The 26143-nt window shown below is 41.5% G+C and overlaps 1 pseudogene; it reads right to left on the minus strand.

Annotated features, from left to right (window-relative positions):
• LOC104222342 (polyubiquitin-like) overlaps positions 1 to 26143 on the minus strand; it is a 37629-nt pseudogene that overhangs the window by 9933 nt on the left and 1553 nt on the right.

The following is a 26143-nucleotide window of genomic DNA, read 5'->3' on the forward strand; positions in this document are numbered from 1 at the left end:
GCACTCCTGCACAACATTTGCATTGGTGCACCTCATGTGCATTGGTGCTCCTCATGTGCTTTGTGCACAACCTGTGGCCTGCATAAAGGTCCTTGTTTGATTTTAAAATGTTTTGACAGCATATGCTATCCTACTGCCCATACTTGGCTTTAGTTTAAAGAAGTGTTTAAACCTTTTAAAAGTAAAATCTGCCAGGGAATGTTGATGGGGTTTAATATTTAATTAGCTAAAGTTTGGAATTGAAAATAGAAGGCACATGGGAAGGGTACTGGATTTCTGAAAACAGGCTGTTTAAAAAAGAGTAGGATAGGGACTTATAAAAGGGGAGATAAAAACATTGGGAAAGGAGGATCTGAGATTAGGACACAGGGATTAGAGAAGAAACACACACACACTGTGAAGATAGAAAGAAAAGAGAGAGTTGACAGAAATAGAAAGGGAGCAAGAAAGAGGAAAAACAGATTAGGAAATCAGAAATTTGGTCTTGTTTGTCTGAACTTCATCTATTGTCAATACATTAAGCAGTGTTGCTTCTTCTAAAATCCCATCGAGATTATTGTTAGTGTTTTGTGGCATTTGGTATATTCCGGAATTGGATTGTCTGAAGCATTGTTGCTATCACACTGTGTGCTATTTCGTTTGGCTGTCATTTTCCTTCAACTCTAGTTCCACCTCGCATCAGAATCCTTTTCTTTTATGCTGTTCTGTTTGTTGTTGCTATTCTGCTCACTGTTGTTGCTGCCCTGTCCTGCTGCTACTACTAGTCCTGCTTCTTTCTGCTGCTGATTTCCACATCTTCTTCTTCTTCTCCTTTGCATTTTCAGCATTTCCAGGTACACATTTCAAGTCCCATATTGATGTAATTAAAATAGTTGGAAAGCATGAAATGAAAAGAGGTTGAAGAAGTTCAAGTATTTGTCGTAGTATTCATAATACATTAACAGGCCTGTGAAAGTTGATTTAGCTTATGATTCAACAGTTCGAAAGTATGTATTGATATTTGACTGAGTTTACCCTGTTGTATTTTAATTCTGTAGTTGTTTGTCAGTAGGGGCATGTATATTTCGACTCTGTACAATACTGTTCTTGTTTCATTTAGTTTTTGTTTAGTTAAGACTAGTCCACATAAGTTTAGTTAAGTTAAACTCGAGAAGTGCTCGGATTAAGTGTTGTATTTCGTTTAGCTCGTACATGATTCCTTGCCAAACTAAAGTACTTTACTTTGCTAGTTATCCTTTAATCTAGTCCAAATAAGTTCAGTTTAGTTCAACTCAAGAAATGTTCGGATTAGGTATTGCATTTCATCAATCTCGTATGTAGTCTTTTGTTCGACTGAAACGTCCTCGCAAGGCATGGCGTTTTTACTTTATAAGTAGTTAATCAGAAACTGACAAAATCCGGATTAGGCAAAAGCCTATAATTGAATTAGCATGTACTTTTTCTTCTAGTTTTAAAGACAAATGCATTAGAAATGTAGCCATTTTAGGATATCCTTTTCTAAAATAGAGATGAGCCTCGCCAAATAAAGATGCAAAATTGCGGGGCCCTCAATAAATAACCATGATAATTATTCAGAATTCAAGATAGGCCATTTAATAAATTTCGTGGCCTTATACAAAGATAATAACGCGTTAGACTCTGTTGGCGCGGTTTAATTAAATCGCATTCTTAAATTCGGGTGCACATTGATGTGACCCAAATCCGAATCTCAACAAAGTCAAAATGTGTTAACAACTACGGGCGCATTGATTGTGACGTGGTTCGAGACGCATTTTCACGATGTTGCAATTCTATAAAATAAATGATAATAATAAAAGCGGTTTAAACTTAATAAAAGCACGTAAGTCATAACATGTATTTAAATCAGATATTTAGCCATTATAACAATTTAAGCGACCGTGCTAGAACCACGGGATTCGAGGGTGCCTAACACCTTCCCTCGGGTCAACAGAATTCCTTACTTAGAATTTCTGGTTCGCAGACTTCACTTGGAAAAGTCGAAAATTTCCTCGATTTGGGATTCAAGATAAACCGGTGACTTGGGACACCAAAAACCAAACCTTTCCCAAGTGGCGACTCTGAATTAAATAAATAATCCCATTTCGAATATTGTCACTTAAATTGGAAAAACTCCACCCGCGCATCTAACCCTTCGGGGCAGGGCGCGCAAAAAGGAGGTGTGACAGCTCTGGCGACTCTGCTGGGGAAGACGGACCCAGAACCACTGGTTCAGGGTTCAAGAATTCGAGCTTAGAATAATTGTTATATTTGGCTTTATTATCTGATCTTTATTACATGTTTTTGCATAATGTGCTAAATGCTGTCTTTTACCGCTTTGATATTATCTGAACTGTATATAAACTGTGCCGAAACCCTTCTCTTCTTACCTCCGGGGAGAAGCTCGCTGGTCGAGACTCCCTATTCTGTTAATGTCAATACCTAAAATAAGAAAGAGGACGGACAAGTTACAAAGCCGGACGATCTCGCGGGTCCCCGGTACGTAGCCCCCTCCTCGACTCGAGTTGTCCGCTCGGGTACACAGTCTAGAACAAATACCAAGGTTTAAACCTAGTATAACGAAACTTCATGCCGGATCCCTAATAGGAACGCTTATTTGCATCACATTGCATTTGACTTAGGGGACTCAACACAGGGGTTGGGTCCGTCTAGGACAGGCAACCTGAAATGGAAAGACCATCATGCTGCATTCCTATCTGTGTTATGCATTTATTTGCTTCGATTCTGCATGTCGACCGGTTCATAAAAAAAAAGGGAAAGTAACAGCGTAGGGGAGATAATTACTTAATTTTGGAAAAATAAAACCAATGTCCAAGTAGTGTCAAAACCTTGCCGAAATTTTCTTAAAAAAAAAAGAAAAAAAAACTGTCTTGTTTATTGAGAGTCATTAAAAAAAAATTTATAAAAATCTTCTTTTATCACTTTCAAAATCAAAAAAAAGGGGTATTTATTTTTAAAGTAAAAAAAAAAAAAAAAAAAAAAAAAAAAAAATTCATAATTCAAAAAAAAATGTGTTGTTTCTTTCGTAGTGCCCCTTTTATGAATTCAGACTAAAGGTCCAAATTTTTCCTAAAAAGAAATACAATATAATCTTTATCTCTTTTCAAAAATGTAAAAAATACGCATTCTTGATTTCTAGGTTTATTCGATTTTTTCCCTATTTTACGATATCCCCGAACTACGCCGGTTTGATTCTCACCGGATGTGAGATACGTAGGCAACCCTCGTCGGGTTCAACCCCCATTTTGCTAAAATAGCCAAAATCAAAAAAAATATATGTTTCAAATTTTTAAAGAGTCATAAATAAGTCAGGTGATGCTGTTTTGACATGAATAGCCGAATGTTCCCGAAAGGGACGCCGGAAGGCTGACTTTGCATAAATAGCCACTTTTGGGTTTTGCTTAGCATTTTTAGACCCACACAGCCTTAAAATCTTCGTCCCCGAAGTGCTTAAAGGCCGTGTTCAAAGCTTGGTCCCCTCTGTAAAATATTTTGAGTCAGTCATTTTTGTTAAAATCACCTTAATAAATGTGCAGGATGAGCACGATGCAAAATGAACATTTTTCAATAATGACCAAAATCCCTATCAAGTTACGGCTATGGTGGAATGATCTAGGTGTTGAAGGGCAAAATGAGGTTAAGAAAAATCTGAAAGGTCTTGTGGGTCTGTTGGAAATCCAGCCTCGGGGAGATATCATAAGAGCTTTGGTTACCTATTGGGACCCGGCGCACAATGTTTTCCATTTCTCTGATTTTGAGCTCACCCCAACTTTGGAAGAAATGGCCGGATACATCGGGAATACTGAACTTCCGTTGAGGGAAAAATACTTGGTCGCCCCAAGAGTCGTCACGGTACATCGGTTCCTGGATTCATTGAAAATACCTAGAACAGTCCACAACCCGGATCTAGCAGCCGGATTCTGTACTCCATGCTTCATATATGATAGATACGGTCACGAGGGGGGATTCAATAATCCAATCAACAAACTGTGCAGCAAAGGAGTTCGTCAGAAGTGGGACGAGCACAGACGGGTGGCGTTCATGATAACGTTTCTGGGACTTCTGGTATTTCCCAGGAAAGATGGAAACATTGATTTGAAGATATCGGGGGTCGTCAGCACTTTACTCACGCAAAGTGACAGTACTCTCGCGCCTATGGTGGTATCCGACATCTTTCGAGCTCTCACAACTTGTAAAGCTGGGGGAAATTTCTTCGAAGGTTGTAACTTGCTCCTGCAGATATGGATGACCGAGCACCTTTGCCATCATTCCGAGATTTTGAGCCGTGGTTCCCCGGGTAAGACCCGCATAGAAGAATCTTACGCAAGAGCCAAAGAGATCAGTTTGCCCGAAGGAGTCCTGGCTTGGACCTCGTTCTTTCAAGCTCTTACTGCCAGCCAAATACAATGGAAGTTGGGATGGTTGCCCGTTGATGAGGTCTTATATATGTCAGCGACTAAAACTCATTTCTTGCTGATGGGGCTTAAGAGCATTCAACCTTACGCACCCGGCCGAGTTTTAAGACAGTTCGGAAAATGCCAGACAGTACCTCATGAGGAAGATCTAAGCACTCAAGCAATCGAGATAAGTCCTAACGGACAGTTCCCAGAAGCAAAGATTCGCCAAATCTGGAATGAGGGTCAATATTTGAAATCAGATACTTGCGTGCGGGATCAAGCCAAAGGAGAAACGGCGCCAGGTTACCTTGCATGGTACAGAAGGGAACTCGAGCACGAAAGGCCAGCTAAGAGACCCCACATCCGGAATTTTACCGAATCATCACAAAAGCAGTGGGATTGGTTAGCAAAAGAAAGAGGCTATTGCACCGAAATCAGCAGGTTAAAGCAACAAGTGGAAAAATTGAAATATGAACACAACGTGCAAGTTGCTACCGATCTGGGAGAACGGAACAGGTTGATTCAAGAAAATGAAATGCTCAGAGCCCAGATCAAACAGATAAGGTTGGATGCAGATGGACAACCAAGGCGTCGATCGGACGAGCAGTTGATAAAAGGGCTAAAAGGTGAAATCAGGGAATGGCGAGATGGTTTGGAGAAATCTGAAAACATCATAGCAGAGCTCAAAGCACAGTGGGGTACAAGAACAGACAAGCATCGCAGGTACTTGAATCGATTGGAAAGCGACCATGAGAAGACTGTTGCTAAGATAAAGAGAGAGATGGCTGCACTTGAGATCAAAACAGCTAATCAGGCCAAGGATTTCCAAATTGAGAGCAGATACTGGTATGACTCAATAGCCCAGATGAAGTTGGAAGTACGACGACTGAAGCATCAGCATGTACAAGATGCTCAAGTTTTCAAGATATGCAGCGATCAGACAAAACGCCTGCTCGTAGAGAAGAAGCAAACCAGAGATAGGATCAAGGCCATTGCCCATGCCATCACCAGACGATGCCTACGATGTGAGAACATGTCCAGCGCTACCGTCCTCTCGGCAGTAATGGGTTATGTCAAGCAGACTATGCACGAGCTAGAGCAACTTGAGTGGGATCTCACGCCTAGGACCGCGGCGAGGCCGAACGACGCCCCGCGGAAACCAATTTTTAAAACCATAATGCATTCATAGGTCAAATCTGTATCTATAGCATCTTCTGCCTTTTTTTTTCATCAGGGTGATTTTTAGTCTATTTTTGAGTCTAGGTTTATTTCCAAAGTTTGCTTTTTCTTTTGCAAATGTAGTTTGTAATAGACTGCTTCAATAATAAAGAGTTTGCTTCTTTCACGCTCATTCGTGTTTTCGAACTACGTAATGATCTGATTCACGTGAGTATCGTGATACGTAGGCAATCCTCATCGGATCCGATCGCATTTTATTTCGCTAAAAAAAAAAAAAAAAAAAAATAAAAGAAAAAAAAAGGGGGGGGGGGAAATAAAAGGAAAAATACCGGAATGACGCATGCTCTCGTAGCAGACATATAGTAATCCACTTAATTGTATAGGTGCATCATGCCCTACGTGAGACTAACTATCTGTTATTTGCTGCAAATTAACCGTGCGTTTGTCATTGAGCATATCCAGGGTTTTTGAAAAGACGGTTGGTTTGGTGAAAGTCTGGCCTCGCATTCATACTTCACGAGATCAAGGAGAGGTGCTCAACTACCTGTTGTTAGGACTAGAAGCAATACTCACACTTACTTCACCAGGTCAAAAGGAAGTGTGGAAATGTCTTCGGAAATTCCATTGCAAACAGTCCCCGTCTCTGAGGAGAGCTCAATCTCAGCCGTCCTTACGCCTGAATCCGCAACTGCGGAAGAAAATAGAATCCTACGGCTCCGCATGTTGGAAATGCTGGACGACTGGAGCAATGGGAAAGAGCCGCCAAGTGTCTTCCCCGGATTCCCTGAATTATTCTCCAGGTCAGGTGGGACTTCTAATGTCCCCATAAATTACCCTGCTACCCCATTCGGGTACCCAGCCAACTCCGCTCTCTCCACAGGATCACCTTCTGAGCCTCATCCCCGAATGTCGGCCACTGATGCAAGCATGAACATCTTTACTGCATCACCTTGCCCAGCTACGGCACAGCCTGCCACATACAAGTCAAGCTTTGACGCATCCTCTTTTACATTCCAAGCACCATCGTTCTCAATGGAACCAACCAGGTTCGCTACCAACAATAATCCTCTACCGCCTCAGTGCGAACTCGCACCGGGACAGGATCAGAACCCCAGGATTGCAGAACAAAATGAGATTGCTAAGAGAATGAGAAGCCTTGAACAAAGTTTGAAGAATATGCAAGGGTTGAGTGGACAAAAGAGCGTCTCTTACGCCGATCTGTGCATGTTCCCTCACGTGCACCTGCCAACGGGTTTCAAGACCCCCAAATTCGAGAAATATGATGGGCACGGTGACCCCATTGCACATCTTAAGAAATACTGCAACCAATTGCGGGGAGCCGGCGGAAAAGAAGAACTGCTCATGGCATATTTTGGGGAAAGCTTAGTAGGGATAGCTTCGGAATGGTATATGGATCAGGAAATGTCCCGATGGCATATATGGGATGATCTCGCCAGAGATTTTGTAAAGCAATTCCAGTATAACATCGACATTGCGCCAGACCGAAACTCTCTGTCGAATTTGAAGAAGAAGCCGTCGGAAAGTTTTAGAGAGTATGCTATCAAGTGGCGTGAACAGGCGTCGAGAGTAAAGCCTCCCATGGATGAAGTGGAAATGGTCACTACCTTTCTCCAGGCTCAAGAGTCTGACTATTTCCAAAACATGATGTCGGCCATGGGTAAGCCATTCGCGGAAGCAATCAAGATAGGAGAAATGGTAGAGAATGGGCTGAAAACGGGTCGGATTCTGAGTCAAGCAGCCCTAAGGGCAACCTCTCAGGCCATCCAAAGCGGGTCTGGAGGGACGACAAGGGGGAAGAAGAAGGAAGAAACGGCTATGGCAGCCTCTGAAGCAAGGGAGTATCGTCATCACAGGCCCCATTTTCCGGAAAGGGCCTCACAACACTACTACCCCCACTCAAATGCGGCATATGCTCATCAACCTTATATGGTCATGAATGCCCAACCTTATAACCATTCACCACAACAAGCCAGCCGAGGCCCAGCTCCACCTCCCAGAAATCAGCCTCCTTACCGCAACCACTATAACCCACAACCCCCGCAAAATAACTACCGCCCCCAAGAGCCACCTCGACGGCGGACTTTCACGCCCATCGGTGAGCCATACTCGACTTTGTTCCCAAAGTTGGTTCAGTTGGGTTTCCTACAACCCATCCCTCAAACAAGGCAAAACCCGACATCTCCTTCTTACAAAGCCGGAGTCAGATGCGCCTATCATTCAGGGGCCGAGGGTCATGATACAAACGACTGCTGGTCATTGAAAAGAGTGGTCGAAAATTTGATAGAGCAGGGGAAGATAGTGCTAAGGGACGAAGAGATCCCAAATGTAACTAACAATCCATTGCCCGCTCACAATAATGGGCCGCTGATCGGCATGATTTGTGAAGACAAAGAGTTCGACCCTGCCTTGAAAGCCATAATTGCCATTGTCGACACAGCGAGGAGGCCTGAAACAGACCAGAAATCAGAAAGGGGGGAGGAGGCCAAGGCTGCAGAAAGCAAGCCCGAAAAGAAGGTGGAGAAGAAAGTAGTACCAGCAAAGGGTGGAGTTCTTTACATACCACGAGGTCAAGCCAAGAAGACGCAGAACTTCGGGATCAAAAAGCAAAACCTATGTACGTGCCAAAAGGGGCCTATGTGGTCCGGGGGACGATTCAACCACCTCGGCTGAATGAGCCAGTGGTTATCGGACGCGTGCCACAAAAGCCAATGACCAACCCGTCCACAGTGCCGTGGAATTATCAAAAGACTTTGGTAACGTATAAAGGTAAGGAGGTCAGGGAAGAACTTCCAGAAAATACTTTCGTTGGAGGGTACTCAAATACCCAAGAACTGAACAACGCCACACAAAGGCGCTTCCCTCCAAAGGAGCCTGTGAGTGTTGAAGAAGCGGAAGTATTCTTCAAACAGATGAAGATGCCGGATTACGAAGTGATAGACCAGCTGCGCAAGCACCCTGAGCAAGTGTCCATGCTGTCACTATTAATGAGGTCAACCGAGCATCAAAAGATCCTGTTGAAAACCCTGAATGAAGCATACGTACCGGTCGAAACCTCGGTGGAGCAACTAGAGCGGATGACAGAAAGATTCTTCGCCATCAACCAAATCTCCTTCAGCAAGAACGATCTACCCCCGGAAGGAGCCGCACACAACAAGGCATTGCATTTAACAGTCAAATGTGAGGACTACTATGTCAAGCGGGTGATGCTGGATGGGGGATCAGGTGTTGACATCTGCCCGCTCTCCACGCTGCAAAGAATGGAAATTGAGACCGGAAGAATCCGACCCAACAACGTCTGCGTGAGAGCTTTCGATGGTATCAAGAGAGACACCATGGGAGAAATAGACCTGTTGCTGGTCATAGGACCAGTCGAATCTCGAGTCACTTTCCAAGTGATCGACATGGACACATCTTACAATTTCCTCCTTGGCAGGCCTTGGATCCATGCGGCAGGAGCCGTGCCTTCTACTCTTCACCAGATGGTGAAGTTCGAGTATGAAGACCAAGAGATCGTGGTCCATGGAGAAGATGAACATGCCATTTATCGGGACCCATCTATCCCGTATCTTGAACCAAGAGAAGGGAGTGAGCATACGGTCTATCAAGCTTTCGAGGTGGTATTGGCAGAGCAGCACGAAGAGGGAGTACCTTGCCCCCAGCCTTTCTTGTCTAACGCTTCGGTTATGGTGGCCAAAGAAATGATCCGACACGGATTTAGGCCAGGGAAGGGGCTTGGACGAAATCTTCAGGGAACGACGGAACCCATTACTTTACCAGTCGTCAAGAAACCTTTTGGACTAGGTTTCAAACCTACTCCAGCAGACGAAAAATGGGCAAAGAAAAGGAGAAATGAGGGCTGGAAGTTGCCTCAACCACTGCCGGATTTACATGCGACTTTTGTCAGGCCAGGGTACACTGAAGAAGAAGAAGATGAGGTCTTCACAGTTGAGGAAATCGAGGAAATATGTGGGGCAATGAGGGAAATGCTCTACGAGGTCCACATGGTTCAACCAGGCGAAGGCACGAGCACTGCTGAGATGATATACATGGGGCCAAACGCCAAGCTCCAAAACTGGGAGATCACGCCAGTCCCAACTAGACGGAAGTCCGGGTAGACCTGTCCTGCCACCTTTCCTGTATCACAAGTTATCTCCGGGACATAACTTGAACGTTTTCTTCTTTTCGTTTGTTATTCCGAATTCCTAGTTGTAAACGTTGTTGTCTTCCAATTTTCAAAAGAAAATAATAAAAAAAAATCATCATTGCTTTCCTATTCTTTCTTTCGTCCTGATTTCATTACTTTTCCTCTTATCTTCCTTTTCAGTCCTAATAATGCGGCCTTAAATATGACATGCTTGCGGACTTCACGCCCAGGTCACAATGAGCTATTTAATTGCGAATTAATGAATCCAGAACCAGAATATGATGCGGAAGAGGCTTTTAGGGAGATAAACCGAGAGTTGGAATATTTCGAGAATAAACCTAAGCCGAATCTGAATGACACTGAACCGGTAAATTTAGGAACCCCGGAAGAAATCCGGGAGACCAAGATAAGCATTCACACGGACAAGAAAACGCGAGAGGCGATAATTCAACTTCTTCTTGAATTTAAAGACGTGTTTGCTTGGTCATATGATGACATGCCGGGACTAGGTGTCGATCTAGTGGTTCACAAATTGCCGATTCATCCTGATTGTCCTCCGGTTCAACAAAAGCAACGAAAGTTCAAAACCGAGGTCAGTGACAAAATTAAAGAGGAGATCACCAAGCAACTGAAAACAGGAGTGATCCGGGTAGTCCAATACACAACATGGTTGGCGAATGTGGTTCCAGTACCGAAAAAGGACGGGAAAACTCGGGTATGTGTAGATTACCGAGATTTGAACAGAGCAAGTCCTAAAGATAATTTCCCGCTGCCCAACATCCACATCCTCGTTGACAATTGCGCCAAGCACGAGATACAGTCTTTCGTAGATTGTTACGCTGGGTATCATCAGGTATTGATGGATGAAGAGGATGCCGAGAAAACTGCCTTCACCACGCCTTGGGGCACCTACTGTTATCGGGTCATGCCATTTGGTTTAAAGAATGCTGGGGCTACTTACATGAGGGCCATGACCGCCATTTTCCATGACATGATGCATCAGGAAATAGAGGTGTACGTGGACGATGTTATAGTCAAGTCCAGGACGCAGGATAACCACATCCAAGACTTGAGGAAATTCTTCGAGAGGCTAAGGAAGTATGACTTGAAGCTAAATCCAGCCAAATGCGCTTTCGGAGTTCCGTCAGGTAAACTTTTGGGTTTCATCGTAAGCAGGAGAGGTATCGAGCTAGATCCGACTAAGATAAAATCTATCAAAGATCTACCTCCCCCAAGAACGAAGAAAGACGTGATGAGTCTTTTGGGCAGGCTGAACTACATCAGTCGGTTTATTGCCCAGCTGACAAGCACGTGTGAGCCCATATTCAAGTTGTTAAGAAAGGATGCGGCGATTAAGTGGACAACGGAGTGTCAAGAAGCCTTTGATAAAGTCAAAGAGTACCTTTCGAATCCCCCAGTCTTGGTCCCTCCCGAACCAGGAAGGCCACTTTTCTTGTATCTGACAGTCTTGGAGAACTCCTTCGGCTGCGTCCTGGGGCAACACGACGTGACCGGGAAAAGGGAACAGGCGATCTACTACCTGAGCAAGAAATTCACCAGCTACGAGGCCAAATACACTCTGTTGGAGAAGACATGCTGCGCTCTCACATGGGTTGCTCAAAAGCTGAGGCATTATCTCCAAGCACACACTACATTCCTCATAAGCAGGTTGGATCCCTTGAAATATATATTTCAGAAACCAATGCCTACTGGGAGACTGGCTAAATGGCAAATCTTGCTTACGGAGTTCGACATAGTTTATATCACTCGCACGGCAATGAAAGCCCAGGCGTTAGCAGATCATTTGGCCGAAAACCCGGTCGATGAGGAATACCAGCCATTGGATACCTATTTTCCAGATGAAGAGGTAAACACCGTAGAAGCGATCTCGGAGGAAGCTCATGTTTGGAAGATGTTCTTTGACGGAGCCGTGAATGCCAAGGGTATAGGGATCGGGGCAATTTTGATCTCACCTGCCGGTCAGCATTATCCCGCCACAGCTAGACTTCGTTTCTTCTGCACAAATAATACAGCTGAATATGAAGCCTGCATTATGGGCATACATATGGCAATCGATCAGGATGTCAAAGACTTACTGATTATGGGAGACTCTGACCTGATCATCCGGCAAGTTCAAGGCGAATGGGAAACTCGGGATGTCAAACTTATCCCATACCGACAACATGTGGAGGACCTCAGCAAGCGCTTTAACTCAATAGAATTCAGGTATATTCCGAGGTTTCACAATGAACTGGCAGATGCACTTGCTACTCTGGCTTCTATGCTACCCTACCCGGGCAACGCCCACGTCGATCCTTTGGAAATCCAAATCAAGGAAAGACACGGTTACTGCAGTGTAATCGAGGCGGGATCAAATACGCAGCCTTGGTACCATGACATCAAGAAATTCTTGAAGACACAAGAATACCCCGAGCATGCAACTGGAGATCAAAAGAGGACCATTAGGCGACATGCAAGTGGTTTCTTTTTGAGCAGTGAATTGTTATATAAGAGGACTCCGGACCTCAATCTCTTAAGATGTGTCGATATCGAGGAAGCAAGAAAGATCATGCACGAAGTACACGCAGGTGTATGTGGACCTCACATGAACGGGTATGTCTTAGCGAAGAAGATCCTTAGAGCAGGTTATTACTGGATGACCATGGAAAAGGATTGCTTTAGCTTTGTCCGGAAGTGTCATCAGTGTCAGGTGCACGGTAATTTGATTCATGCACCTCCCACAGAACTGCATCCCATGTCCGCACCTTGGCCATTTGTCGCTTGGGGCATGGACGTCATTGGACCAATTGAACCAAAGGCTTCGAATGGACACAGGTTTATACTGGTTGCCATCGATTACTTCACAAAGTGGGTAGAGGCTGTCACTCTCAAGTCGGTCACCAAGAAAGCTGTAGTGGATTTTGTACACTCAAATCTTATCTGTCGCTTCGGCATTCCTGCGACTATCATTACAGATAATGCAGCAAACTTGAACAGTCACTTGATGGGAGATGTGTGCGAGCAATTCAAGATAACACACAGGAATTCCACTCCTTATCGGCCAAAAGCCAATGGTGCTGTAGAAGCTGCAAATAAAAACATCAAGAAGATTTTGAGGAAAACAATACAAAGTTCCCGACAGTGGCATGAGCAGTTACCTTTTGCGTTATTGGGGTATCGCACTACGGTGCGCACATCGGTGGGAGCGACTCCTTATCTTTTGGTTTATGGAACCGAGGCCGTAATACCGGCAGAGATAGAGATTCCTTCACTTCGAATCATTGTCGAAGCAGAAATCGAGGACAGCGAGTGGGTTAAGACTCGACTGGAGCAATTGACGTTGATTGATGAAAAGCGGATGGCTGCAGTTTGTCACGGACAGTTATACCAACGAAGGATGGCCCGTGCTTACAACAAGAAAGTCCGACCTCGGAATTTCGAAGTAGGACAATTGGTACTGAGGCGTATTCTGCCGCATCATGAAGAAGCAAAAGGAAAGTTTGCCCCAAATTGGAAAGGCCCATACATTGTGAGGAAGATACTGCCGCGGGGAGCATTGTATTTAGGTGATATCGAAGGAAATGACCCCGACACAGCAGTAAATGCAGATGCAGTCAAGAGGTACTACGTCTAAATCATACTCCGGTGGTCCTGACACATTCGAAAATGGCAAAGGTTTTATTCCCCACTGCTCCCTAAACACTACCCAATCCTCTCAAAAAAAAAAAAAAAAAAAAAAAACATTGATTGAGGCCTGAACTACGTTTGACTTGATTCCGAAAGGATACGTAGGCAGCCTCTCCCTGAGGTTCAGTCACACCAACAACAAAATCCCATTCACCCTGAAATGGAAAACCGGGGCATGTCAGACACTTAAGAAGTTTAGTATCAGCTACCTCTCTTTACCAGGTACAAGCCTTCAAATCAATTACCAAAGATGGTGGGAAACCAATAAGCATCACAAAAGGAAACCAGCACACCCTGAGTTGAGAGAAATAAAATGAGAGAGTCTCGGCGGTGAAAACCTTCGGGCACCACGAGGCGACGGGAGAAGAGAAACCAAAATGAGAGAGCTTGTTTAGTAAAAACTCGCAAAGAGTGCTATCAAGCGACGACAGGAAGAGAAATGAGAGAGGTCAGCCAGCGAAAACCCGCAAAGGGCGCTGTTGGCCGAAAAGAATGACGCCACCCCAAGAAAGTCTCGGCAGAGTGCCACCAGTTTGGAATCACAGGTCCGTTCTGGTTCTAGGAAAACGCAAGTTCATGGAAGGTCAGACGTCCAGTCCAAAAGGCATGTCATGTCATTTAAAGCCAGCATTATCTTCCTCAGATAAGTCTTTCTCTCCCCGAAAAGGGTATTTCTTTTCTGATTTGTTTTCCCCTTTTGTTTCTTTTCGAATCCCTTTCGCATTTTAACCCCGAGTTCAGGACACACCGGAAAGGGTAGGTGGCATGGTTTGTTTACACGGAATCCCGTCTCATGGAAGGAAAGCACCTCATCTCGTTGATATGATTACCCAAGCATGATGAATCATGACGTTTGATGGTGTTCCGGAGAAAAGGAAAAGAGAGAAATCTTGAAATCTTCCCCAGCAAGTCCACCTTCGGACAAATCCCCACAGAGTCTCCCCCTGTACAAATCCCAACAGAGTCTTGTACAATCTCCCACAGAATCTCCCCAAATTATAAAATTATAAGAAAAAAAAGAAAGAAAAAAATGGAATCTCCCCAGCACATCCCAGCGGGTCCTTTGGTAGACATCCCCAACAAGCTTACCCCAACAAATTCTAGAAATCCCACTTTGAAATAAATCCCCCAGCATGCCCATTGTACAAAATCCACACAAAGAATCCACTTTGTAAATATTCCCCACAAAGCTTCCCTTTTGTACAAATCCCCACAAAATACCTCCAATAAAACCCCCGTTGAGAACCTCCAAGCAAAACGGGACACAAAAAAAAAGAGCCTTACGAGGCAAATCATCACAGAATCTGGAAATACAAGCCTGAGCGGTCCAAAGGGTTTCGGCATATGAATCAAATCAATGGCGGGACTTCACAACAGAAATGAAGACGCAACAAAGCAACTGGGAACGATCGAGGTCACCGAACCGACCGTCATTTCCGAACTAACAATTGTTCTTTATCTGAAAAGTTGAAACAGGTATAATCCAAGACAACCGTGCAAGAAGCAGGTGTCGCCCAAAGAGGAAGGTACAAGAAACATTTTGGCAATAAGGAATTCACTCGAAAGGTAAGCTTCCACGAAACTCCCTTTTATCTAAAACAAGAAAACTCAAAAATAGATCGTGTAGTATTCTCGAGCTTTATCCCCAGCCAGTCAGCATTAGGGTTTTAAACCCTAAACTGAACTTTTCCCTTTCAGCCAGCATTAGAGTTTTAAACTCTAAACTGAGCTTTTCCATGCAATCAGCATTAGGGTTTTAAACCCTAAACTGAATTTTCCTTTAGTCAGCATTAGGGTTTTAAACTCTAAACTGAACTTTTTCCTTTTAGCCAGCATTAGAGTTTTAAACTCTAAACTGAGCTTTTCCATGCAATCAGCATTAGGGTTTTAAACCCTAAACTGAATTTTCCTTTAGTCAGCATTAGGGTTTTAAACCCTAAACTGAATTTTCCTTTAGTCAGCATTAGGGTTTTAAACCCTAAACTGAATTTTCCTTTAGTCAGCATTAGGGTTTTAAACCCTAAACTGAACTTTTTCCTTTTAGCCAGCATTAGAGTTTTAAACTCTAAACTGAGCTTTTCCATGCAATCAGCATTAGGGTTTTAAACCCTAAACTGAATTTTCCTTTAGTCAGCATTAGGGTTTTAAACCCTAAACTGAATTTTCCTTTAGTCAGCATTAGGGTTTTAAACCCTAAACTGAATTTTCCTTTAGTCAGCATTAGGGTTTTAAACCCTAAACTGAACTTTTTCCTTTTAGCCAGCATTAGAGTTTTAAACTCTAAACTGAGCTTTTCCATGCAATCAGCATTAGGGTTTTAAACCCTAAACTGAATTTTCCTTTAGTCAGCATTAGGGTTTTAAACCCTAAACTGAACTTTTTCCTTTTAGCCAGCATTAGAGTTTTAAACTCTAAACTGAGCTTTTCCATGCAATCAGCATTAGGGTTTTAAACCCTAAACTGAATTTTCCTTTAGTCAGCATTAGGGTTTTAAACTCTAAACTGAATTCTCTTTAGTCAGCATTAGGGTTTTAAACCCTAAACTGAACTTTTTCCTTTTAGCCAGCATTAGAGTTTTAAACTCTAAACTGAGCTTTTTCCAATGCAATCAGCATTAGGGTTTTAAACCCTAAACTGAATTTTCCTTTTAGTCAGCATTAGGGTTTTAAACCCTAAACTGAACTTTTTCCTTTTAGCCAGCATTAGAGTTTTAAACTCTAAACTGAGCTTTTCCATGCAATCAGCATTAGGGTTTTAAACCCTAAACTGAATTTTCCTTTAGTCAGCATTAGGGTTTTAAACCCTAAACTGAACTTTTTCCTTTTAGCCAGCATTAGAGTTTTAAACTCTAAACTGAGCTTTTCCATGCAATCAGCATTAGGGTTTTAAACCCTAAACTGAATTTTCCTTTAGTCAGCATTAGGGTTTTAAACCCTAAACTGAATTTTCCTTTAGTCAGCATTAGGGTTTTAAACCCTAAACTGAATTTTCCTTTAGTCAGCATTAGGGTTTTAAACCCTAAACTGAACTTTTTCCTTTTAGCCAGCATTAGAGTTTTAAACTCTAAACTGAGCTTTTCCATGCAATCAGCATTAGGGTTTTAAACCCTAAACTGAATTTTCCTTTAGTCAGCATTAGGGTTTTAAACCCTAAACTGAACTTTTTTCCTTTTAGCCAGCATTAGAGTTTTAAACTCTAAACTGAGCTTTTCCATGCAATCAGCATTAGGGTTTTAAACCCTAAACTGAATTTTCCTTTAGTCAGCATTAGGGTTTTAAACTCTAAACTGAACTTTTCCTTCTAGCCAGCATTAGAGTTTTAAACTCTAAACTGAGCTTTTCCATGCAATCAGCATTAGGGTTTTTAAACCCTAAACTGAATTTTCCTTTTAGTCAGCATTAGGGTTTTAAACCCTAAACTGAACTTTTCCCTTTCAGCCAGCATTAGAGTTTTAAACTCTAAACTGAGCTTTTTCATGCAATCAGCATTAGGGTTTTAAACCCTAAACTGAATTTTCCTTTTAGTCAGCATTAGGGTTTTAAACCCTAAACTGAACTTTTCCCTTTCAGCCAGCATTAGAGTTTTAAACTCTAAACTGAGCTTTTCCATGCAATCAGCATTAGGGTTTTAAACCCTAAACTGAATTTTCCTTTAGTCAGCATTAGGGTTTTAAACCCTAAACTGAACTTTTTCCTTTTAGCCAGCATTAGAGTTTTAAACTCTAAACTGAGCTTTTCCATGCAATCAGCATTAGGGTTTTAAACCCTAAACTGAATTTTCCTTTAGTCAGCATTAGGGTTTTAAACCCTAAACTGAATTTTCCTTTAGTCAGCATTAGGGTTTTAAACCCTAAACTGAATTTTCCTTTAGTCAGCATTAGGGTTTTAAACCCTAAACTGAACTTTTTCCTTTTAGCCAGCATTAGAGTTTTAAACTCTAAACTGAGCTTTTCCATGCAATCAGCATTAGGGTTTTAAACCCTAAACTGAATTTTCCTTTAGTCAGCATTAGGGTTTTAAACCCTAAACTGAACTTTTTCCTTTTAGCCAGCATTAGAGTTTTAAACTCTAAACTGAGCTTTTCCATGCAATCAGCATTAGGGTTTTAAACCCTAAACTGAATTTTCCTTTAGTCAGCATTAGGGTTTTAAACTCTAAACTGAATTCTCTTTAGTCAGCATTAGGGTTTTAAACCCTAAACTGAACTTTTTCCTTTTAGCCAGCATTAGAGTTTTAAACTCTAAACTGAGCTTTTTCCAATGCAATCAGCATTAGGGTTTTAAACCCTAAACTGAATTTTCCTTTTAGTCAGCATTAGGGTTTTAAACCCTAAACTGAACTTTTTCCTTTTAGCCAGCATTAGAGTTTTAAACTCTAAACTGAGCTTTTCCATGCAATCAGCATTAGGGTTTTAAACCCTAAACTGAATTTTCCTTTAGTCAGCATTAGGGTTTTAAACCCTAAACTGAACTTTTTCCTTTTAGCCAGCATTAGAGTTTTAAACTCTAAACTGAGCTTTTCCATGCAATCAGCATTAGGGTTTTAAACCCTAAACTGAGTTTTCCTTTAGTCAGCATTAGGGTTTTAAACCCTAAACTGAACTTTTTCCTTTTAGCCAGCATTAGAGTTTTAAACTCTAAACTGAGCTTTTCCATGCAATCAGCATTAGGGTTTTAAACCCTAAACTGAATTCTCTTTTAGTCAGCATCAGGGTTTTAAACCCTAAACTGAACTTTTTTCCTTTTAGGCAGCATTAGGGTTTTAAACCCTAAACTGAATTCTTCCTTTGTTTGGCGTAAGGGTTTTAAAACCCTACACTGAACCTTTCCCCAGCTAGTCGATATTAGGGCTCCAACCCTGAACTGAGCACGCATATCCTCTTTCATCAATTTTATGAACTTCCTGGTGAATAAGTAACGAAATTTTCCTAGTGGAACTGGGGCAGAAAATTTCGTTTGTTTGTTTCTTTTCTCCCACAGGTCTGACCTCGAGCCACATGGATCGAAATGACCCACGAGATAAATCCCAGTTCGGAATCAAAGAAGAAAAAGACAAAAAGAGATATCCCGAGATATCAGAGTAAAGGGAAAGCAGATCGACTCCAACATTCGACTAAGGTCTTGACCTCTGCCGGTCACATTTTATTCGGTATCCTGGGGATTAAAAAACAAGTCGCCGCAACTCGCAAGCATCAAGATTCAGATCAGAGTCTACAAGCAGAATCAGCTAAGACCCAAGATCAAGTCGTAAAAGAATCATAGATAGGAATCTTGTAACTAGCAGTTGACATACATAAAAGTAGTTAGTTCAGTTTCCAATTTTCGCTTGGTTGTAATAAGGCGGTCAGTGACGTAGCAGTGACAACAGCAGCAGCAGTAGCGGCAAGCATTGCAGTCCCATGGTAGCCCCAGCTACCAAAACTTCTCGAACTACATTGACCTGATTCCTGTTTAGCCCAGGATATGTAGGAAATCTTTGAAGCAAGATTCGGTCAGATCTTTCAAAAAATGCTTCATACGGAGTGGTCTATAGGCAAAAATCGCTCATACACGCTCACTTGATCTTTGCACGAAAACCCTTCGTGTTTCCGAACAAAGAGGGGCAGCTGTGAGCACGTGATTTTTGCTTCACACGACAATCGCTCCAAAAAGAAATAAAAAAAAATATATAATTGGCCCCGCTGTACAATTTCGGATTTCTGTGCGGCACCTTGTGGATTTATTTGTGATTTTGGCCCATTCTTATTTATTTACTTTATTAAAATAAAATTCAAAAAATATATATGTGTCCTGCGTAATTCAAACCGTAATTCGGTCATTAAATAGAAAATCGTGAATAGGCATTTTTCGTCCATGATTTTGTTTGGTTTGACTTTACCGGTTTTGAAATACTTTAGTATGTGCGCAAATAATTATATTTGAGTGTGTATTTAATTTTAATTTGATTTTTTTTAGTTTTGTTTTAAAATAAATAAGAAAAGAAATAAAAATAAAAAATAAAAAAAAGAGAGAAAGAAAAGGCCCTTCCGGACTTGGGCCAATTTGTTAAAATTGGCCCAACGAACTCAGCCCAAGCGGACAGCCCAAGCCACCAGTCCAAACAGCCCACCCCCAGGCCATGAAACGACGTAGTTTAACACCAAAGCTACGTCGTTTCGATGCCAACCCATCACAACCGTTTAAACCAAGCCGATCCAACGGTCCAAGATCAATCCCCATAACCCACCAATAAACCCGACCCGTCTCACCCGGACCGACCCTAACCCTTCACCCTTGGAACGACGTCGTTCCCTGTTAGCCGAAGGATCCTGGCCCTTCATCTCGTCTCATCCAACGGCCAGGATCCATTTGCCCACTAACTATATAAGTACATAACACTACCCTACCCCCCCTATCCAATACCCCGGCTGCTTCGTCTCCCCAAACGAACAGCCCTAAAACCCTAGCCGCCTCTGCATACTTCCGCCATGAAAGCCGGCGGCATGGATGCCGGTGACCTTCCCTTGAACACCATAGGACCCCCAGGCCATCCTGAACCCAAATCTACCAACCCCATGTTTCGAATCACCCCCCAGGTCCTCGAATCTTCATTCGAAGATTCGAGTCAAAACTCGATCTGACCCAACCAACCCCAGTTTTGTACCAGATACTCCCCAGACCCCCCTCGTGACCGAACCATACTTGGTTTGGTCCGAATCTAACCAGGGAAACATGAATCCCGGATCTGAGTTTTGGAACTTTGTAGTTCCTCGTCACTAGTTCATACCCGTTCGAGCCAAAGAAATTAAGGTCCAAGGGACCTTAATCGAAGTGTTTCTCATCTGAGAAACACTTCGATTAAAGTCCGTTCAGCCTTAAGAAAGTCTGTCCAAGTCCGGTTCAAGGTTTCCGATTTTTCAAGATTTGAGGTGAGTCTGCCTTCTTCCCTTATTTGTTTGGTCCATGTGAGGGATTAGATGTCTGTTCATGTTTTGTGTCAATTTGTGTTTTGAATTTTTATCAACTTTTGTTCGTCCACTCTGTTTGAACATCTGTGTTTGTCTGAATCCTTCTCCTCCTATTCTGATACGGCATGCGTATTGGTTGTATTCCAATTTGTACTAACTAACTGATTCCTCGGATGCACCATTCTATTTTAATCAGTATAAGTCGAGTCATGTGTCCCATACTTCTGAATGTTTGATTTTCGGCTACGATTGTGTACGATAATGCTAATATAGTCGAGTCGACATGAGTCGTCAATTAGTTTCAACTATCTGAGCATAGCAAAGCGATTTGTTTCTGTCGAACATTTTTTTTTTTTTGAATCAATTGAGAAACAATTTTGTTTACTTATAGCTGTTGATTTAGATCAGTAATGTAAAAGGGATGTTTGGTTAAAATGCTGAATTGGATGGCATGTGCACTCCTGCACAACATTTGCATTGGTGCACCTCATGTGCATTGGTGCTCCTCATGTGCTTTGTGCACAACCTGTGGCCTGCATAAAGGTCCTTGTTTGATTTTAAAATGTTTTGACAGCATATGCTATCCTACTGCCCATACTTGGCTTTAGTTTAAAGAAGTGTTTAAACCTTTTAAAAGTAAAATCTGCCAGGGAATGTTGATGGGGTTTAATATTTAATTAGCTAAAGTTTGGAATTGAAAATAGAAGGCACATGGGAAGGGTACTGGATTTCTGAAAACAGGCTGTTTAAAAAAGAGTAGGATAGGGACTTATAAAAGGGGAGATAAAAACATTGGGAAAGGAGGATCTGAGATTAGGACACAGGGATTAGAGAAGAAACACACACACACTGTGAAGATAGAAAGAAAAGAGAGAGTTGACAGAAATAGAAAGGGAGCAAGAAAGAGGAAAAACAGATTAGGAAATCAGAAATTTGGTCTTGTTTGTCTGAACTTCATCTATTGTCAATACATTAAGCAGTGTTGCTTCTTCTAAAATCCCATCGAGATTATTGTTAGTGTTTTGTGGCATTTGGTATATTCCGGAATTGGATTGTCTGAAGCATTGTTTCTATCACACTGTGTGCTATTTCGTTTGGCTGTCATTTTCCTTCAACTCTAGTTCCACCTCGCATCAGAATCCTTTTCTTTTATGCTGTTCTGTTTGTTGTTGCTATTCTGCTCACTGTTGTTGCTGCCCTGTCCTGCTGCTACTACTAGTCCTGCTTCTTTCTGCTGCTGATTTCCACATCTTCTTCTTCTTCTCCTTTGCATTTTCAGCATTTCCAGGTACACATTTCAAGTCCCATATTGATGTAATTAAAATAGTTGGAAAGCATGAAATGAAAAGAGGTTGAAGAAGTTCAAGTATTTGTCGTAGTATTCATAATACATTAACAGGCCTGTGAAAGTTGATTTAGCTTATGATTCAACAGTTCGAAAGTATGTATTGATATTTGACTGAGTTTACCCTGTTGTATTTTAATTCTGTAGTTGTTTGTCAGTAGGGGCATGTATATTTCGACTCTGTACAATACTGTTCTTGTTTCATTTAGTTTTTGTTTAGTTAAGACTAGTCCACATAAGTTTAGTTAAGTTAAACTCGAGAAGTGCTCGGATTAAGTGTTGTATTTCGTTTAGCTCGTACATGATTCCTTGCCAAACTAAAGTACTTTACTTTGCTAGTTATCCTTTAATCTAGTCCAAATAAGTTCAGTTTAGTTCAACTCAAGAAATGTTCGGATTAGGTATTGCATTTCATCAATCTCGTATGTAGTCTTTTGTTCGACTGAAACGTCCTCGCAAGGCATGGCGTTTTTACTTTATAAGTAGTTAATCAGAAACTGACAAAATCCGGATTAGGCAAAAGCCTATAATTGAATTAGCATGTACTTTTTCTTCTAGTTTTAAAGACAAATGCATTAGAAATGTAGCCATTTTAGGATATCCTTTTCTAAAATAGAGATGAGCCTCGCCAAATAAAGATGCAAAATTGCGGGGCCCTCAATAAATAACCATGATAATTATTCAGAATTCAAGATAGGCCATTTAATAAATTTCGTGGCCTTATACAAAGATAATAACGCGTTAGACTCTGTTGGCGCGGTTTAATTAAATCGCATTCTTAAATTCGGGTGCACATTGATGTGACCCAAATCCGAATCTCAACAAAGTCAAAATGTGTTAACAACTACGGGCGCATTGATTGTGACGTGGTTCGAGACGCATTTTCACGATGTTGCAATTCTATAAAATAAATGATAATAATAAAAGCGGTTTAAACTTAATAAAAGCACGTAAGTCATAACATGTATTTAAATCAGATATTTAGCCATTATAACAATTTAAGCGACCGTGCTAGAACCACGGGATTCGAGGGTGCCTAACACCTTCCCTCGGGTCAACAGAATTCCTTACTTAGAATTTCTGGTTCGCAGACTTCACTTGGAAAAGTCGAAAATTTCCTCGATTTGGGATTCAAGATAAACCGGTGACTTGGGACACCAAAAACCAAACCTTTCCCAAGTGGCGACTCTGAATTAAATAAATAATCCCATTTCGAATATTGTCACTTAAATTGGAAAAACTCCACCCGCGCATCTAACCCTTCGGGGCAGGGCGCGCAAAAAGGAGGTGTGACAGTGCATCATGGTTCATCCAAAAGATATTCAAAGCAAAAAACTACTTTGATGCTGCTGGTTTTACAGAAGAAGATGTACAACAGATGGAGAGATTCTCTCTGAGACAAATATACAAAGCCATGCGAGGAGAGTTTCAGCAGATGACATGGAGGAAACTAGTGTGCAACAATCAAGGATTGCCCAAGTGGGTATTCATACTACGACTTGCAATGCAAGACATGTTAGCGACAACAGAAAGACTAGCAAGATGAAGGATTATTTCAGATCAAACATGCTCACTGTGTCAAAGAGAAAATGAAACATTGCAACACCTATTCTTCGACTGTTAAATCTCAGGAACTATATGGCAGCAACTATTGAATTGGCAAGGTATACAGAGAACAAAGAAAGCTTGGCAGGAGGAATTGAAATGGTTAGAACATGTTGGCAAAGGGAAGAGTGGATGGGCAACAGTATGCAAAATGACATTAGCAGCTGCAATTTAACTACCACATTTGGCAAGACAGGAATAATGTGATATTCCAGAAGAAGAGATCAGCCAATGTCATTCTACGATCGATCATTCAGAAAATACATGCCAGGGCCACCTTATTCTCTAGGCTAGGACGAACCATATCGTCACTAAACTGGTACCCTGATGTAGGATAGAAGATAATAGAAGCAGGACTCAGGAGATGGAAAGTAGCACAGTTTTAGGTAACTCCCAACTGGGGCTTCATGTCTAGTAGGAGTACTTATGTTAAAAAGTTAGTTGCAGTTTTGTAAGAATTGTAAATGTTGGTAAATAAAATCCTTTTAATTACCCAAAAAAAGTGCTCCTGTTTGGTAATCTAAAAGGATTAAAATACTTAGGGTTATATTTTAAGAGTAATAAGAAGAAAGAATACTCATACTTAATTAAAGAACCATTTGTCTTAAAATCTAATGAGACTTGAACTATATAAAGAAGAAAAATATGACATTTTACCCAAATCATTACTTTCCATCATTTTTTCTCTCATTAATACAACATTAGGAAATAATATCAACAATCATTACAATCCCAGATACTACTTAATTAAGAGCAAAAATTAGCTAGATTCTGCTAATCTTGAATTTTTGTTTTGACATGAACTACAGTATTAATTAGAGTTCTCTACCTCCAAAATAACAGTCCATCTTTCTAACGGCGTATAAGATGGTGTGATGACCCAAAAGGTCATCTCTTGTTTTAAAATGAAACTTTCGTATTCTAAGGCCTTGAAAACCTCATTTAGAGTCATCTCGATTTGCGTGCACAGTCCAGACGCGTAACCGGAAAGCTTAAATATGATAATCTGTGAAAAATGATAAGTTTTGATTATAAAATGAGCTAATTTGACTTCGGTCAACGTTTTGGGTAAACGAACTCGGACTCGTGATTTGACGGTCCAGGAGGGTCCGTAGGAAAATATGGGACTTGGGCCTATGACCGAAATCGAATTCCGAGGTCCCAAGCCCGAGAAATAAATTTTTAAAGGAAATTATTTTCTGGAATTGTTTAAAGAAATTTGAAATGGAATTTGATTAGAACGTGATGGTATCGGGCCCGTATTTTGGTTCCGACGCCCGGTACAGGTCTTATATATGATTTAAGATATTTCTGTGAAATTTGGTAAAAAACGGATGTCATATGACGTGATTCGGACCTAAATTGCAAAATTTAGGTTTAAAGAAGTTTTGGAGAAAATTTCATTGATCTCGAGACTTAATTTGATGTTCATGATGTTATTTTGATGATTTGATTACACGACTAGGTCCATATGATGTTTTTGAGTTTGTATGACATTTGGTTTGGAGCCCTGAGGGCTCAGGTGAGTTTCGAGATATTTTTACACTTAGGAAAAAGTTGCAGATTCAGAGAAGTTGCAGGTCTCTGAAGCCAGGTCTCGCGGTCCGCGGTGGAAGCTTCGCGGCTGCGGTGGGGACTCCGCGACCGCGGTGGGATTTGTGCGGTCCGCGGTGAGCAAGGCCAAGCCTTCGTGGCCGCGCCCGATTTCTTGCGGTCCGCGGTGGAGCTCCACGGTCGTTGTCCTTTTTATGCGGTCCGCGGAGAGGGTCTGAGAGGGGTATAAATAGACGAGATTTTCAGTTATTTTGCACTTTTCAAAAATCCCAAAAACATAAGAGGCGATTTTTCAAACAACTTTTCTTCTCCAAATCAATTGTAAGTCATTGTTAACTAGTTTTCTTCAATCATTAACATCTTTTAGCATGATTTCAACTTCAAATCAATTATTTTCATGGGGAAAATTGGGTGTTTTGGGTAGAACCTAGGTTTTTCAAAAATTGGGGATTTGGACATCGATTTGAGGTCCGATTTTAAAATAAATTACATATTTGAGCTCGTGGGGAAAAGGGTAATCGGGTTTTGGTTCGAACCTCGGGTTTTGACCACGTGGGCCTGGGGGCGATTTTGAATTTTTGGGTATTTTGGAAAACTCATTTTCATGCATTTGAAATTGATTCATTTAGCGTTTATTGATGTAATTAAGTAAATTATGACTAGATACGAGCGAATTGGCGGTGGAATCAAGGGGTAAAGCTATAATTGAACCTTGAGTTGTGTTCGTGGCATCGAGGTAAGTGTTTGGTCTAACCTTAGTTTGAGGGATTAGGAGTTGTGTCCTATTTTCTATTTGCTTCTTGTCGAGTACGACGTATAGGCATGGTGACAAGTATCTATACGTTGGTGTCAAGCATGACCGTGAGTCTTATATTGTGATTTTCATGATTTCGTTGTATTATTCATGCCTTGGTGAAGATTTCTAATTGTTGTATAAAGTTTGTGGAAATAATTGTGACCTATGAACACTAAGGAGTGTTGGCTCAAGTTGTATAGCGAAATTGTGAAAGTATAAGTGACAATTGAACTTTTAGAACATTGGCTCGAGTTGTGAAATGAATTGTGAAAGTATAAGTGATAATCGAACCTCTAGAGCATTGGCTCGAGTTGTGAAGTGAATTGTGAAGTAAAATTGAGAAAGAGAAGGAATCATTATGTTGTCACCCTTGCCGGGCTATTGTTGATTTATTTGTTGTTCCCTTGCTGGGATTTAATTGTTTAATTGTTGTCCCCTTGCCGGGATTTAAT

The sequence above is a fragment of the Nicotiana sylvestris genome, chromosome 12 (genome assembly GCF_000393655.2).
Source record: "Nicotiana sylvestris chromosome 12, ASM39365v2, whole genome shotgun sequence".
Taxonomy (NCBI): Eukaryota; Viridiplantae; Streptophyta; class Magnoliopsida; order Solanales; family Solanaceae; genus Nicotiana; species Nicotiana sylvestris.